This window comes from Macrosteles quadrilineatus, unplaced genomic scaffold, assembly GCF_028750875.1.
Source record: "Macrosteles quadrilineatus isolate MER2022 unplaced genomic scaffold, UCM_ALF_1.0 Scaffold_4__1_contigs__length_99947679, whole genome shotgun sequence".
Lineage (NCBI taxonomy): Eukaryota > Metazoa > Arthropoda > Insecta > Hemiptera > Cicadellidae > Macrosteles > Macrosteles quadrilineatus.
The window spans coordinates 46,263,369-46,278,069 of record NW_026542597.1 but is presented as its reverse complement, the minus strand read 5'-3'; the positions used below and the strand labels follow the sequence as shown (position 1 = coordinate 46,278,069).

Here is a 14,701-nt window from a genome sequence, read left to right as displayed (position 1 = left end):
TATAAACTGTTTATTTTATTGCGGTACGAGTCCACAACCATTGTTGAATAGCTTTGTATATTGTTTAGGTTCCAAATTATTTCCATTTATGTGTTTGTATTACGTTTTTAATTAAGAAGCAATACTGAATTAAATAACACTTAAATACTGAATTAATAATATTTTTTCAGCATCATAGCCAATAATAGTATACAAAAAATAGGTCAATTCAACCAAATCTATTTGTTTTACAAGCATTTAATAGGCTATATATCGGCAGGTAATAAAGTAACTATTTATTGCAAATTAAGAGAAAGACTTATCGCTGTGTTAATATAGTGTAGATGTTATTTAGTTTATTTCGACTTGTAGAATATTGAGCTACATAAAACAAAATCGTTACTAGTCAAAAGTCTATTATTGGGCCAAACTAACAAAACATTGCATTAGCTACATGGCCATCTGTTTAAATCAAACTTCTTTGTCCAAAAAAAAAAAAAAAAAAAACAATTACGACAAAAACTGTAAACCATGCCTATGCATTTACTCTACTAGTTATGGATGTTTTCTAGAGTAGGCGGTGAGAATTATCAGGTGTTGGAGTACGACAATGTGGAGACAGACTGGGATTTGCACACGTATAACTTACAAGCCTATTTCCATTGTATCTTGTTTGCTTATACTACATTTTTATTTATATTTAAGTTTGAAAAATTAGTTTGTAAAGAGAAAAAGAGTATATAAACGTTTAAACAGATTTGTTTTCAAAACTTTTAAAAACATACTTTTTTGTGATTAGGTCAGATTTATACGTACAGCCTAAGTTTTATTCTCGACCTCATAACTTAGTATAATAATTGTATGATGGTGATGTTTGAAAAAGAATCAAATACTTCCTAGAAAGGCTACTTTGGTAACTATAAGAGTACGTTAGGTTTTGATCAAAAACTGACAACCTTGAATTGAATATAGACTAATATGACGTTTGATATCAGAAAAAGAAAATTATTTTTCTCATGCACAATCAACGTAGATCTAAATAACTATTTATGCTCACGAAAAGAAAAATAACTCTTTTTAGAAAACACATAAACAACAGTAAAAAAATGTATGACTAAAATGTAAAATGAAATAACTACAAGTTAATGTGAATAAAATAAATTAACCAAACCCTTATCGAGGTTTATGAGTCTTAAAACCTCATTAGCAAATAATTAGATAAGAAATTCTAGAAATATAGTAGTGTAAGAAAAAGTCATGTGATGACTACTTAAGTTGAGGGATGGTAATAAGGAAAACTCTATTCAAACACACTGTATAGTTGATTTAATAAATTAAAACAACCTTGATAATGTCAATATCATGTAAATAACAAATAATTCAACATTTTAACCTAATGTAATAAATGTTAGTTCTTCCGTAGTTATTTTGTGAAATGTAATTCAAACCTGCTTCAAAGATACTATACTTTTGCTGCTTCTCTAGATGAAATCATATGCGTAAAAATATATATTAGCTAAACTTTTCCATATTATAACATTTTAAAAGAAGGTAGACTCATTTCTATGTTAATTTAACAAGTTATTCAAAGATGCTTTATTTAAGATGATCATATTATACTTCACGCTATTATATGCTATGATAGGCCAATAACTTAAAGTAATATATAAGGTTTGCCAAACATGTTTTTAAGACCCGACCATATTTCTTCGGCTTTTTCTCTAGCATTATCCAATGCTAAGCCTAATTCACGTTCTATATTTAACTTGTATAAAGCTCTAAGTTCTTCTTCATTAGCTGCCACAAAATGTATGTTTTTTGGATCCACTTCGGTAAAAGCCTTGTCTTTGGTTGAAACTAGTGATACAAAGTCAGGAGAAGGTGCGGCTGCTACCACGACAGCTAGCGCCAAAACCTGCAACAATATTTTGTTTAAGTAGCTGTGAATTGTTTTGTGTAAACATTGTACTGTTGAACCTGTTAGGTTTCCACCCTGTTTTTAAATTGTAAATGCGAATTTTCTTATCTAGGGATTTACAGTACTATCTTATTTCATCACAAACTATTCATAATTTTACCTTAAGATTAATCTTAGATTAACAAGCATGTCAGTTTGCTTAAATATTCCACGTACACAAACATTACAAACATCCATAGACATTTTGTTAGAGTTTAAACATTTTCCTAAACTTTGAGAGAGCCCTTTGTTTTCTTGTGGTCATTAAGACAAAGAACGCATCATTTTTGTATCCCGTGTATTGATATTTATTTTTCATAAACATTTTATAAACAAATTTACATTTTTGAAAAATTGAGCCGGGAATAGACAGAAACTCTTAGCTATCATTGTTACATACAAACACTATACTTTTAATTCTTTGGATTCTTATACACTTTTAGTACAATCTATTTCTATAATATCGTCGTAATTGCAATTGTGATAAACGGCTCAAGTAAGAAACCTTGTGCAGACCTTGTGTTCTAAACCTTGTTTAACCTTGTGCAATAATGATACAAAAGTCTCATTCAAAAAAATCTGATCAGGAATAAATTTAGCAAACACTCTTAAATTAAATATATATAATATGTATTATTTTAAGATAAAATACAGCATCCAAGGAAATAAAATATATTATCAATAAGTTACTAGCCAAATAAATAATTCTGATAATAACAATACAAAAATGATAAAAATAATTTTAAAGATTCAGTTTTTGTATAATATAGTTTATTCGCTTTCTAATGCTATTACTTTAGAATATTCTCAAAGTTGTACCTGATTAATGAAATTATATCCAACTGCAATGAGAAACAAGAATAATATTTTACTGTTTTATTTATCAAAGAAAGTGTTTAAGGAAATAAACTGGGCACAATTATACATTCATACAGCCAAAACTTTGAAAAGATTATGAGCTTACAAGTAAAAAGTGTCAAATAGCAGCGTAAGATAAATTAGTAGGATGAATATTTTATTTAACTATTCATATACGTGTTTTGAACCTGTTAAGTTTATCAGATATTCAATATCATAAATATATTTAAATAAAACTTACAATGATAGTTTAAGTGAAAGTAAGGGAGTTTTAACATTCACGTAACAATACACAAATTCGGAATAAAAATGTATTCACTCACCAAAACCCAGTACATGGTTGCTGCCATTTTACTGATACGTTTAACTTATGAAATCTCCTTTAAGTAGTTGCTGTAATAGCTGTTACATTTGTTATCGCAAACTTTTAAATACATATTCTTGGTAGCCGTAGTTTGACGACTAACAAACAGCGACTATCAGAAAAGTCCAAATTACATCTTTAAACTTTACAACCATTAAAGTGTAGTAATTACCTATATTTCTACATTGACGACTACTGTGCAATGTTGTTTTGCCTTATTACTTTACTTGACTACACGTTCCCCTCTTTAAGCTATTGAGCTATTATATATATCTGCCATTTTATTTTTTTACAATTTCTCAAGTAAAGACTTACTTACTTACTTAACTTGTTACTTGTGGGTGTTCGCCTCCGCTGTCGTTAAGAAAGGGGGCTCGTCCGGATTTATTTCTTCATCTTTAGTCATCAATAGCCTCAAAGAAATCTTTTATTTTGTAGTAGGGTCTTGTTGAGAAGAAGTATTTAAGTTTATTTTTAAAGCCGTTTATAGTTTGAATATTTTTTAGTTGATCTGGAAGGTGGTTGAAACATTTTAGTCCTATGTAGTTTGGATGGTTTTGAGATTTTTTAAGTCTATTTTATGATAATTCAAATTGTCGTTTTCTTCTTGTGTTGTGGTATGCATGACTTCTCTTCTATTGTTGTTTGATGGTAGGGAATGTATGATGGTTTCGTAGATATATATGGATATGACTGTTAAAATTTTATTGTTAATAAAGTATGGTTTACAGTGTTCTTCATCTTGCAGATCATTAATTTATCTTATAGACTTCTTCTGGACAGTTAGTAATTGGTCTAGGTAGATTTGCGGTGCCGCTCCCCAGGCTATAATACCAAATCTTATGTGAGAAGAAAGTAGAGCCTGGTAAACCACAAGTACGGTATTTTTCCCAGATATTCTTTATATTCTCTTAAGTCCATAAAATGCTAAGGATAATTTAATTGTTAAGTTTTCTACATGGGGTTTCCAGCTGAGGTTTTCATCAATTATTAGTCCTAGGAATTTGGTTTCTGATACTATTTCAATATTAGTGTTAGACTTTTGGTTTGTTGTGTTTCTTGATGTTAAGTTTACTATTGCGCTTTTTGTCTGGTTTATAGTGAGATTGAGAAAGAGAATGAAAGTAATACGAACAAATTATCCTACTAATATTATAAATCTGAAAGTTTGTGAGTTTGTGTGTGTTTTGCTCAATCACGCATAAACTACTGGACGGATTTAGAGCGGAGGCTGGCGTTTACCCCCCTTCCCCCCACGGTGGGAATTTTCAACATATACATTTTTTGGTTTGTATTGACATGTACTTTAAAGTTTTAGGTGTTTGCTACTTGTGAATTACAGCATGTTCTGGAAAACACGAAAATATCATGAATATATATATTTAAAAAAATGGTTTTTCTTTAGCGAGTTCGTTTGGCTCTACAACCCGACCGATTTTCATGATTGAGGTCTCAAATTGAAGGTATTAACGCACAGATTTCACATCAAGCATCAGTATATATTTATCGACAGTCCCACTCGGCTTATACGTAAATTAAATTTACCCCCCATATATTTCTAAAGGGAGTTAGATTTGTTTTTTTTTCTTTTCCGAGTTTCTTTGGCTCTTCTACACGTCCGATCTTCATGATTGAGGTCTTAAATTGGTAGTATGCGGACATATATTTCACATCAAGCATCATCGTATATTTATCTACTTTATTACTCGACCAAAAAACATAGGTTTGATATATTTTTTAATTCATATTTCAATTTAAATTGTACAGTATTTTACCATTTGTAATTATATAACCCTATATATTTTGGTCTATGAACCTTCAGTGAAATACCGGCTTGCATTTAAGATATTAGTTATTCAAATCGGACGGTTTTCAAGCAAACGCAAGGTAAACATCCAACATAAAAAAAATATAAGGTTTTTCTATGATTGAATATCAATAGCTCCAGTATTGTTTACGTTTTTTTATATGTTTTAGACTCAAAATAATCAGTCAATTATAGGCTTTAATTTGAGCTATTGATCGTTTGAATCAGTTAAGTTTAAGATACTGTATTACACAATCAAAATATAATAAATTTGATTATTCCTCGGATATGATATTTTTTTTACGCCGCAGTGCAGCATGGGTCCTTTAGTATAGATTTTTTTAGTTTGATTTGATTTGATTAGTTGATTCCTGTGCGTAGGACGGGCCCACAGCAAGTTAGAATTTTAAAATGCAAGTATGGTGAAGTCATCAGCTTATTCTCAGTGACATGCAAGCAAATGAAATGAAACGATGTGAGCAAAATATTTTGCAAGTACTGTACTTGATGTTTTTGAACAATGCATTATTCTGCTTGAAGTTGAAAACCGTGATCAGAATTCCTAGATGGTCTCTTTATCAGCTGGAAGACCTGTACCCGAATCGATGGAAGACAATTTACTCAATGTAGATAATCTAGGGAAAGCTGCATGCAAACAGATTAGTTGAGATAAGAGCAATAAGAAATATTTTTCTGGAGTTTTACTGCTGTCCCAAGAACGTGATATTAACCTTGAGAAGCTGATGACGTACCCATTATATCCAGTACCATGGGCATCAGCCACTGTCGATGGATGCCCAACCAAAACAGAAAAGGCCAAACTGCTCCATGCTTTGGAGAACAAGGGTATAGACGTACCTCTCAAGATTGAAGGATGTATGTATGTAATTGACGTCATGGCTTACTTTTAGGTTCTTACTAATATTCCAGAAACCTCTGGTGAACTAGCACAGAAGGCCTTCAGCCGTTTTCCGAAACTCAGCAGGATATACTTTATTGCGGATACCTATTTAGATGTAACTATTAAAAACATTGAAAGAGAGAAGAGGATTTGGAGAAACGTTCTTAATGAGATGTCCAAAATCAAGATCCCACGGGATTGGAAAAAAATCCTAGCTAATGGTAAAAATAAGGAACACCGGGTTAACATGCTAAATAATGAATGGTCTCAGCACAAATATTCATAAATTCAAACAAGCTTCAATACACGTTTCTAAGGTAATGTAAGGTTGTTTTTGGTGATATTTTGAAATTCACCCCCCACCCACAAACAGGGTTGAAATTTTTTAAATGGAAACCCATATCAATCGGCACATTATTTTAAAGAGATTTAAAAAAAATAAAATTATTGCCGCAAATCCGATTTTGATACGAGGAAAAAGAAATTTTAGACGTTAATTTTACTGGAACCTTACATTCCAGTAAAATTTACGTCTAAAATGTCTCAATAAAATTTATTTAATTTAATTAGAATCTCTTAAAATCGCTTTCCTAGAGGTACTCTTTAAATCTAATGTTATTTAAATAGATTTGATTGAAAATCAATTCAGGCCAATTTGAAATCCGCATTGCTTGCAGGTTTGCTGCAGCGGGGGTATTTTTTTAACTTTTTTATTTTCATTTGAAGTCTTTGAATACATACTGAAGAAGTCCATAAAGAATATTGCACCAGTATTAACGCAGGCTACCCTTTTGTAATTTAAATAAAACAGTTTTTTTTTTATTTAATAGTTTTTTCCTACAGTTACCTAACAATGTACATGTTTTCTCACTGATTTAAGAAAGCAAAGTGGCCAATTCGCTCATCAGTGAGACAATGTTAACATTGTCTCACTCTAATTACTTTGTCTCACTCCAGATTTGCAACGTGAAGGCACGAAATAGTGAGCGCGTAACATGCAGGCAACGTCGTATGCGCGCGAAGTACGTTGGCAGCACTGGCTGTAAAGGCTGTAAATCAGCTGGTCAGCTATTGTACTGTTGTATTTGTCACTTCACAATAAAACTTATATTAAAAGTTCACTTCTGTGTAAAAATAGGTTATGTTTCTTCACAAATTTATTTGTTTTATGATAACTGTAGGAAAAGTATAATGTGCAACTCGAGTTCAAAGTACAATTGCCTCACTCGAGAAACCATTCCTCACTCGCCTACGGCTCGTGAGTAAGGATTTCTCTCGAGTGAGCCAATTGCTCACTTTTCTCACTAGTTGCACAAATAACTATTCTTTATTTTTTGGAATACGCTGTAATTTAAAAGAGGCAAACAACTGAATTCTTAATCTGGTAGGTAATACCAACAAAAAAAAGTATAAGTCATAAATTCCCACGGGGGGGGAGGGTTTCATATTGGTGGCTCATGGTCTAATTGGGCTGAAATTTGGCATGATAATAGCTCACATTCCAGAATAACATTAAAGCATATTCTTATCTCAAAAATCCTTTCGGGTTCCGCCCCAGTGGCTCTGTAGTTCCCCATGTTAACCTTATGATTTTTCATATTTAAAAGGAATTAATGAATCATAACAGCTGTTTCAATTAAACGAGTTGGTTCTGTTCTATGATGTTCAATAGCATTAAAGTTACAAGGATTACCAACAGGGTGCAGTACTATTATTTTTTTTTTATTTATGACAACAGCTAATTTCCAACCAAAAGATGAGTGAGCGTAGCGAACGAACTTCAACCTGAAGGTGAGTTAGCGTAGCGAACGAGCTAACCTGAAGGCAAGTGAGCGCAGCGAACGAGCTCCAACCTAAAGGTGAGTGAGCGTAGCGAACGAACTTCAACCAGGACGTGAATGAGCCATGCGAATACTTATGAAGTTAAACGGGGCAGAGCCCGCAGGTACAGCTAGTTGTGTTATAAACATAATTGCTGTTGGTTTGTAAACTTGTCATTATGCTTTAACACGTCCAAGAACATTGTACCTAAAGTGACACACCATTTAGGTAGACATTTATTTTTACGAGAAGACATACAAATTTTGCAACGGGAAATTCAAAACATAAACTATTAAATAGCAAACTGCATGCCTACCAGAAGATAAGATAGTTTCTGTATCGCTTTTAATTTATCTTCAATCGGCCCTATGTGGTCGGTGTCTTCTAGTGAGAGCCACGTCGAGGAGGTATTTACACTGTTTACAAACCAGACGTTTAGCCAATTCATAATGTTGCTTCCTCAGTGGAAGAGCTGAGACTTGCCAGACTAGTAGTTTGAACCATCATTGTGTATCAAAGGATGTTTAAGTACCGCCTTCAATTGAGTAAGCAGGTCAATATAGGTATATTAACTCCAGAAGATCCATAACTGTTTACTCTTAGTTGGTTTGCCCAGTACTGTACTATATTCATGTTTATTTAATGAACTGAGTTATACACTGTTACTGTTCGTATATGCAATTGTACTTGTAAGTACGCGTATAATTCACTGTTTACGTGAATAATAAGCGACATATTAGAATCGTTGTAGTTCGGTAACAAATCAATTCACGTAATCATAGAGTTCTATTTAAAGACTCTATGAATATTGAACATTTATCTACGAAATTTTTAAATTCAGTAAGATGGAATTTCCTCGAAGTAATTTAGTCATTTTATGTAATTTGAAAAAAATACTTTTACTGTTACTTAACTCCTTTTTCGAGGTCCTTGTACTTGTCCAGTCAAACTCAGACAAATTACCCTTAAACCTGGGCAAAGTTTCTTCGCAAACAATGTTGCTTTATACCATATCAAAAAATAACTAATAATAAACAAATATTAAATCAGGTGGGGGTTGCTATCTTTTTGGGGAGTTTTGGGGGGGGGGGTTGCAGGAGGATTCATTAAAATCTCCTTTATTTGCTAATTTTATTAATAAATAAATTAAAACCTATAATGTATGTTAATTAACGATAAATTACATGGTTATTGTATAGCAAAAGAATAATTACTACTTAACAAACAGCTGATAAATGCACCTAAAAAAATTACCTGTTGCAGTATCGTATAGTAAAAAAAATAGTCTGTAATGCAAATTCATTACGCTGCCACCAAAGTCGCATATTTTACTCTAAGCTATCTAGTAATATATGTTTCAAGCCATTTCAAGTGTATCAATCATTAACATGTTTAAAACAAAGAAAGAAATAACAAACTTATGGCTTGTGTTACAAAGGATATGGTGTTGTTGTGGCTATTTATAGAATGATCACAATATCCTAGAACTGACCACTAACGAGACTTCAGTGTAAGCCTGGAGGGTCTGTAGACTACCTTTGACTAATTACTGTGGGTTTCATCGACTTGGTTAACTGGATCCGTTACACAGGAGACAATACTCTATGATGATTAATATTTCTAAAACCGTGAGAAGACAAAACATCAGTATGATAATATTTTTGTTGGGCATCACTCACCTTATTGAAGTCACGAGAACGTAGTCCTTGTCATGTCACAATCATACACAGTTCATTGCACATAAAATATACAAAAATAAAAATAAAAATAAATCAAAATTTAAAATATTAGACAAAAGTTCTCAACACCGACGTTTCGCCGCACCAAAATCAACGTGCGGCGTTTTCAAGGTTATTCCTCTTCTCACGTAATCGTTGTGAGCGCCTAACCACGACGTGACTTCAATAAGGTGAGTGATGCCCAACAAAAATATTATCATACTGAAGTATTGACCTCACCTAATATACCATGTCGTTTAAGAAGACAAAACATGTTAATGTACCTATATTATGTGTGCATTTGAAATAAACGAGATAAACAAACTGAATCATACATTCATAGTTGTTTTGCTCCTATATTGCTAAAGTACAAAATTAGTATTAATGGCCTCTACTGAAGACATCTTCATATTAGTAAGTGTAACAAACAGAATTGGCTAGTCCTTCATTTTACAAAAAAGCTCAGGCTGCAAAGCTAAATTACATGTGAAAGGATTGTCAGTGTGACTCATAATAAAAAATAATACTTACTAAAAAGGTAATTATAGTTCACTGTACAAAGACTAGTACATAATCAATGAAAAAGTAAAAGTACATAGTTTTTAATAAACAATAACATTAAGCCTCCAAGAAAATGACATTGTCATTGGTGTCAACAGCTAAGAATACTTTGATGTAATATGTGATGTACAAAGTTTTAATAAAGCATCCTTGTGGGTAAAACAGACAGAACACACGACACGGAACTTTCAATGACTCTCCCGATGAGTAATGTTCCTCTGGTCATTAACGAAAATTACTTTATGTGTTTCGATGGAATAAGGCAAGAATTTGCATTGTGTAAAGGAGATAAAAATTCAAGAGTTACATGGAGTAATTGAAGAAAATCAAAACAATATATAACTATTGTTATTATTTCAATGTGGGTTGAAGATGGGTTGAAGTCAATGACTATCAGAACGAACGAAGGAGATTAAATGAGGAGATTAAACGGATGAATTTTGTTGAATGCTTGAGACAGTTTTAGGCTAGAAACCCGATAGGCGAAGGCCACTTAGTAATAAACATTTTAGTAATAAAATATTTCACCTTTGAAACTTTAAAATAGAACATAACAGTATGTTAAAAGTGTGGGGAAGGTCTTTATATCTTACCTTATTATAATAATGAAATGAGAACGCTCCAAACAATTGGCTTGTGAAAGTAATCCTAGTTAATTATAAAAATACTGTTGAAAACTGCAAGCGTGAAGCAATTTTATTGCGATTGCAGTCCTAAGACATGCTTGCAAGACTCAATTGTCAACATAATCTCCATGTAAATCACCCCACACCACGGACATGTAGGCAGCGTACTGACGTCATAGCCGACACTGACGTATGCCTTTGATGTAGAAGGTTGCTGTCTCTGATATCAAAGTTTGTTCTCTTACTATTTAATGAACTAGTAGCCTAAATATCTTATGGAAATGTTATAATGCAATCGTAAGCCATAATTGCAACCATTAATGAGCTAACCAAAAACTCATTACTGTAGTAGGAATAAATGTAGAGAGTATTTACTGAATAATAGTAGTTACAAATCCCAATTGTTTTAAGGCGTTTGTTGTTATAAGGGTAAAAAGTCGTTATTTCAATTCATTCTACAAATGTAAGTTCATTTTATGGAGTTTTATCCGAAACTATCAATTACATTTTTCAGGTTGCCGTATTTTTTAGTTTTGGGAAGTACTTTAATAACCAATAAAATACTATTTTACCTCTTTTATAACGTTTCAATCAATGCCAAAACCATAAATAAAGGCATCCTTGTATGTATTTTAAAATCCAACTCATTTACAGGTCTTAAAATGTTAAAACACTACCGTAGACAGTTTTTAATGAGTTTCGAGAGTATGATATACGTATCTAAAGGGTTTTATGAATATAGCCTATGTCTAGTTTTAACAAATATACTGAATATTATAAATTAACATCACAAGCTGTAGCTATACATGTGGCACAACACACTTTAAAACTATAACCATTCCTAAGGAGATTTGTAGGAAAATGTATTTAAAAAAATTAGTACATATATTGCCAAGTAAAAGAGGATACATCAAATTATAAAGTGAAAATATTTATTTTAGTTCTATGCATGGTAATATTTTTATACAAAGATAAACCGTGCCTGTTTTATCACACGCTGCGTGATTTACGATTTCTTCGTCCTCACAGAACGCGTCAAGAACACCAGAAAGTTTCTTCTCCTGAGAGCAATGGTGAACTCCGACAGTCGTCGTTCGTTCTTGTGAGTCGTGTTAGCTAATTAGTCTACATTCCAACTCCTTGGGCAGTAAATTTTATTAATGTTACGTTTTGGGAATGCAAGTTTCTAACTTAGAAATACATAAAATCATGTAGACTGCGTGTTTTATAAAACTAAATTCGACTGGAAGAGACGTTGTATTCAATAGTTTATCTTTTAAGAATGAATTTTTAAATGCTTTTTGTAAATCGCTTTATCATACAAGTTTTAATCTTACCTAAATAACCAACATTTTCTATCTGGTTTGAATATTCTTGTAAAAAATATGTAAAAAAGTCATCTAGAATTTTCTTTATAGAAAATCAAATATTGCAAACTAATACTGATATAACCATTTGATATATATAACCCTTATCTTTAAATAGCAATTAGAGTTTAGATCAAATATCTTAACAAAGAATGCACCAGGACAATAAAAATAGTCCATGATTTTGAAATACCATAACACAATTTACAATAGAACAAGAAAATACAATAACGTTATTTTATTCCTAATAGTAAATAAACGACTTGTATTTACTCAAACGGTTGTAGTTAAACAAAAACTTTTAAATTTTGAATCAAACATCATTGGTAAATGAAATGCACATTTATTTACGAGCTAAGTTCCATGCAATAAAGTTATAGTGTTGGATTCAAGTTTAATAATTAAAAAAAACACTATAGAATATAGATTTTAAAAGTCATTTATTGCGAAGTAAAGTAAATTTGGTTATTTCGGTTTAGAGGGGGGAGATTGTTTTAGTTTTTGTGCAAACCATAGTAATAACGACTTTTAGTGCGACCCCATTTTATTTACATAAAATGTTATAAAGAACGTAATAATAGTGTTTTTAAATATTGACAAATTGCTCACTTGCTGGGTATAAACTCATCAAAAATATAAGAAGCACATAAAACCCAACTTTACCAAAGGAATTCATTACTTTACAAGCTACAAACATCACTTCACCATCATATTCGTGTTCCCAGAAACTTTCTTTGTTGTTTGTTGTGTTTGTTTTATCAGAAGGAATATTCACATCAACTTCTTGAAGGTTGTAAATTTATTACTCAAAACCTTTCCTGGAACAAGATTAAATCAATGCCTTGACGAATTCAGACTCCAGATCTTTTGTAGTTATAATACAATACCGTGTGTTCACGGGTTTATTTATTGGAAAGTTATGAGTTAATAATATGAACCTTACCCTTATTTTAGAGTTACAAAGTTACCTTTTCTATTTTCTCTTATTAGTTCTCCATGGTATAATCTCCCACGTCTTCATTTTTCTAGGATCCCGTTTACAACCAACAATCTTCTATATTAGTTTGTATGCCTATGTCAAGGTGAAGTAAGGTCTAGGTAGAATCTAGATATTAAAAAATATTTTTGTCATAAATCAATTTCCGAACTTGTAAAGAGGGTTATTGAATTCAAATCGAAGCATGGTGCAGCACTGCTGCCCCTTTCACAAAGATTGCACTTAAACGCATCTATATAACTTTCTTCCCTTTCCGCTTCTTACAACTAGTATTGTAACCCTGTAGACACATTCTAGCCTGGAAGACGCATGTCGCACTTTTTTGTTTTACTAGCAATGACTACTTATAAAACACATTTTTAAGAAATTACTATAGATTTATATCTGTCAAAAATATGCTGTTTTCATTCGAAATGTCTATTTGTTTACATATGTACGTGTTGTATCTATATACGATCTTTTGATATAAATTTTCAGTGACAAAGTTAGTCACTTTAGATTTACCTATACGGTTGTAACTCGGTCAATGATCCATCTACCAGGGTCTATGAAACCCTCTGTAACTACTATAGGCAACCCGCAAACCCTTACCTTTTTAAGAGGGACTAAAGTCAGGTTAGTGGTCACTTTTAGTCAACAATGATTATTGAGAAGAACATCAATTCTACAACCTGTCTGTGATACAATGCGCAGTTCATATATATATATATTCAAATATGGTCAATAAAAAAAGCAATAGGCCCACTCTGGTGTCTAATGATAGCCAATAGTTTCCTTAAATATATTTGTTATATTACACTTGCCATCATCAATCCCTAAACTATTTTTAGATTACTAAGTTTCAATTCGTAGGATGGCTCATTGTTAATTCTATCGTCATATGCTCGTATGTTAAATAGTTATCTGTTGAACTGTAGTAATTATGAACACAATAAGTATACATGGCAGTAATTTTAATAAAATGTAATTATTCAATAATAAATTTCGTATTAAAAGAGGTGGTTAATATGAAAACAAGTTTTCTAAATAAATCACAGGTAATGTGTGTTTACTGCTTTGTGCATAAACTGATTGGCAGAATATCAAAGCACAGCATGCCACTTATCACAAGTACTGTTACAATCCTTTGGAAATGCTGAATCGAGCTTCAATGGTTTCATATCGTGTGATTACTCAACTACAAAAACATCGAAGGCTTAACCGCTATGTTATATTGTTCTATTTTTCAGTGGTCAAAGTTATTACCAATAATTTAATGAAGCTTATGGCAGAATTTATCACCACTAAAATAAAGTTTCATAGTTACCTTACGTTGTTCACAAGGTTTGTAATTTAAAATTTATCTCACTTTTTTTGTAATATTCCATCGAACGGGCACTTGACGAAACGCGGCTACTTGTCTCTGATGACCATCCAGGACATCAAAAATAATGTACTGGTGGTCACTGCCCGTGTAATCCTCCAGGACTCTCTAGGCTCTGATTCTTGGCAAAAGGGACTCAGATGCAAGGGTTATGTCTGGGATCGTTCCCCGCATCCCAGGGCGCCGGAAAGTTGGTGTGTTTCCCTCGTTGACGACAACGAGTCCGGCTCTGACAGCAAAGTCCAGAATGTACTTGCCCCGGGAATTAGTGAGGGTCATTCCCCACTCGACAGTCCTAGCATTAAAATCCCCACCCACGACGACGTGTCCTGTGGTATTGCGCACGCTCTCTTCCAGGCGGTCTATCTTCAAACGAAATTCA

The 14,701-nt window shown here is 32.4% G+C and overlaps 1 long non-coding RNA gene across 1 annotated transcript; it reads right to left on the bottom strand.

Annotated features, from left to right (window-relative positions):
• Nucleotides 1–1,282: 1,282 nt before the first annotated feature.
• On the bottom strand, nt 1,283–3,149 carry LOC128993591 (uncharacterized). Its single transcript, XR_008490773.1, has 2 exons — nt 3,118–3,149; nt 1,283–1,894 (listed from the first exon to the last, which is right to left on the bottom strand). It is a non-coding gene; the product is annotated as an uncharacterized LOC128993591 (long non-coding RNA).
• Between the last annotated feature and the right edge of the window lie 11,552 nt (nt 3,150–14,701).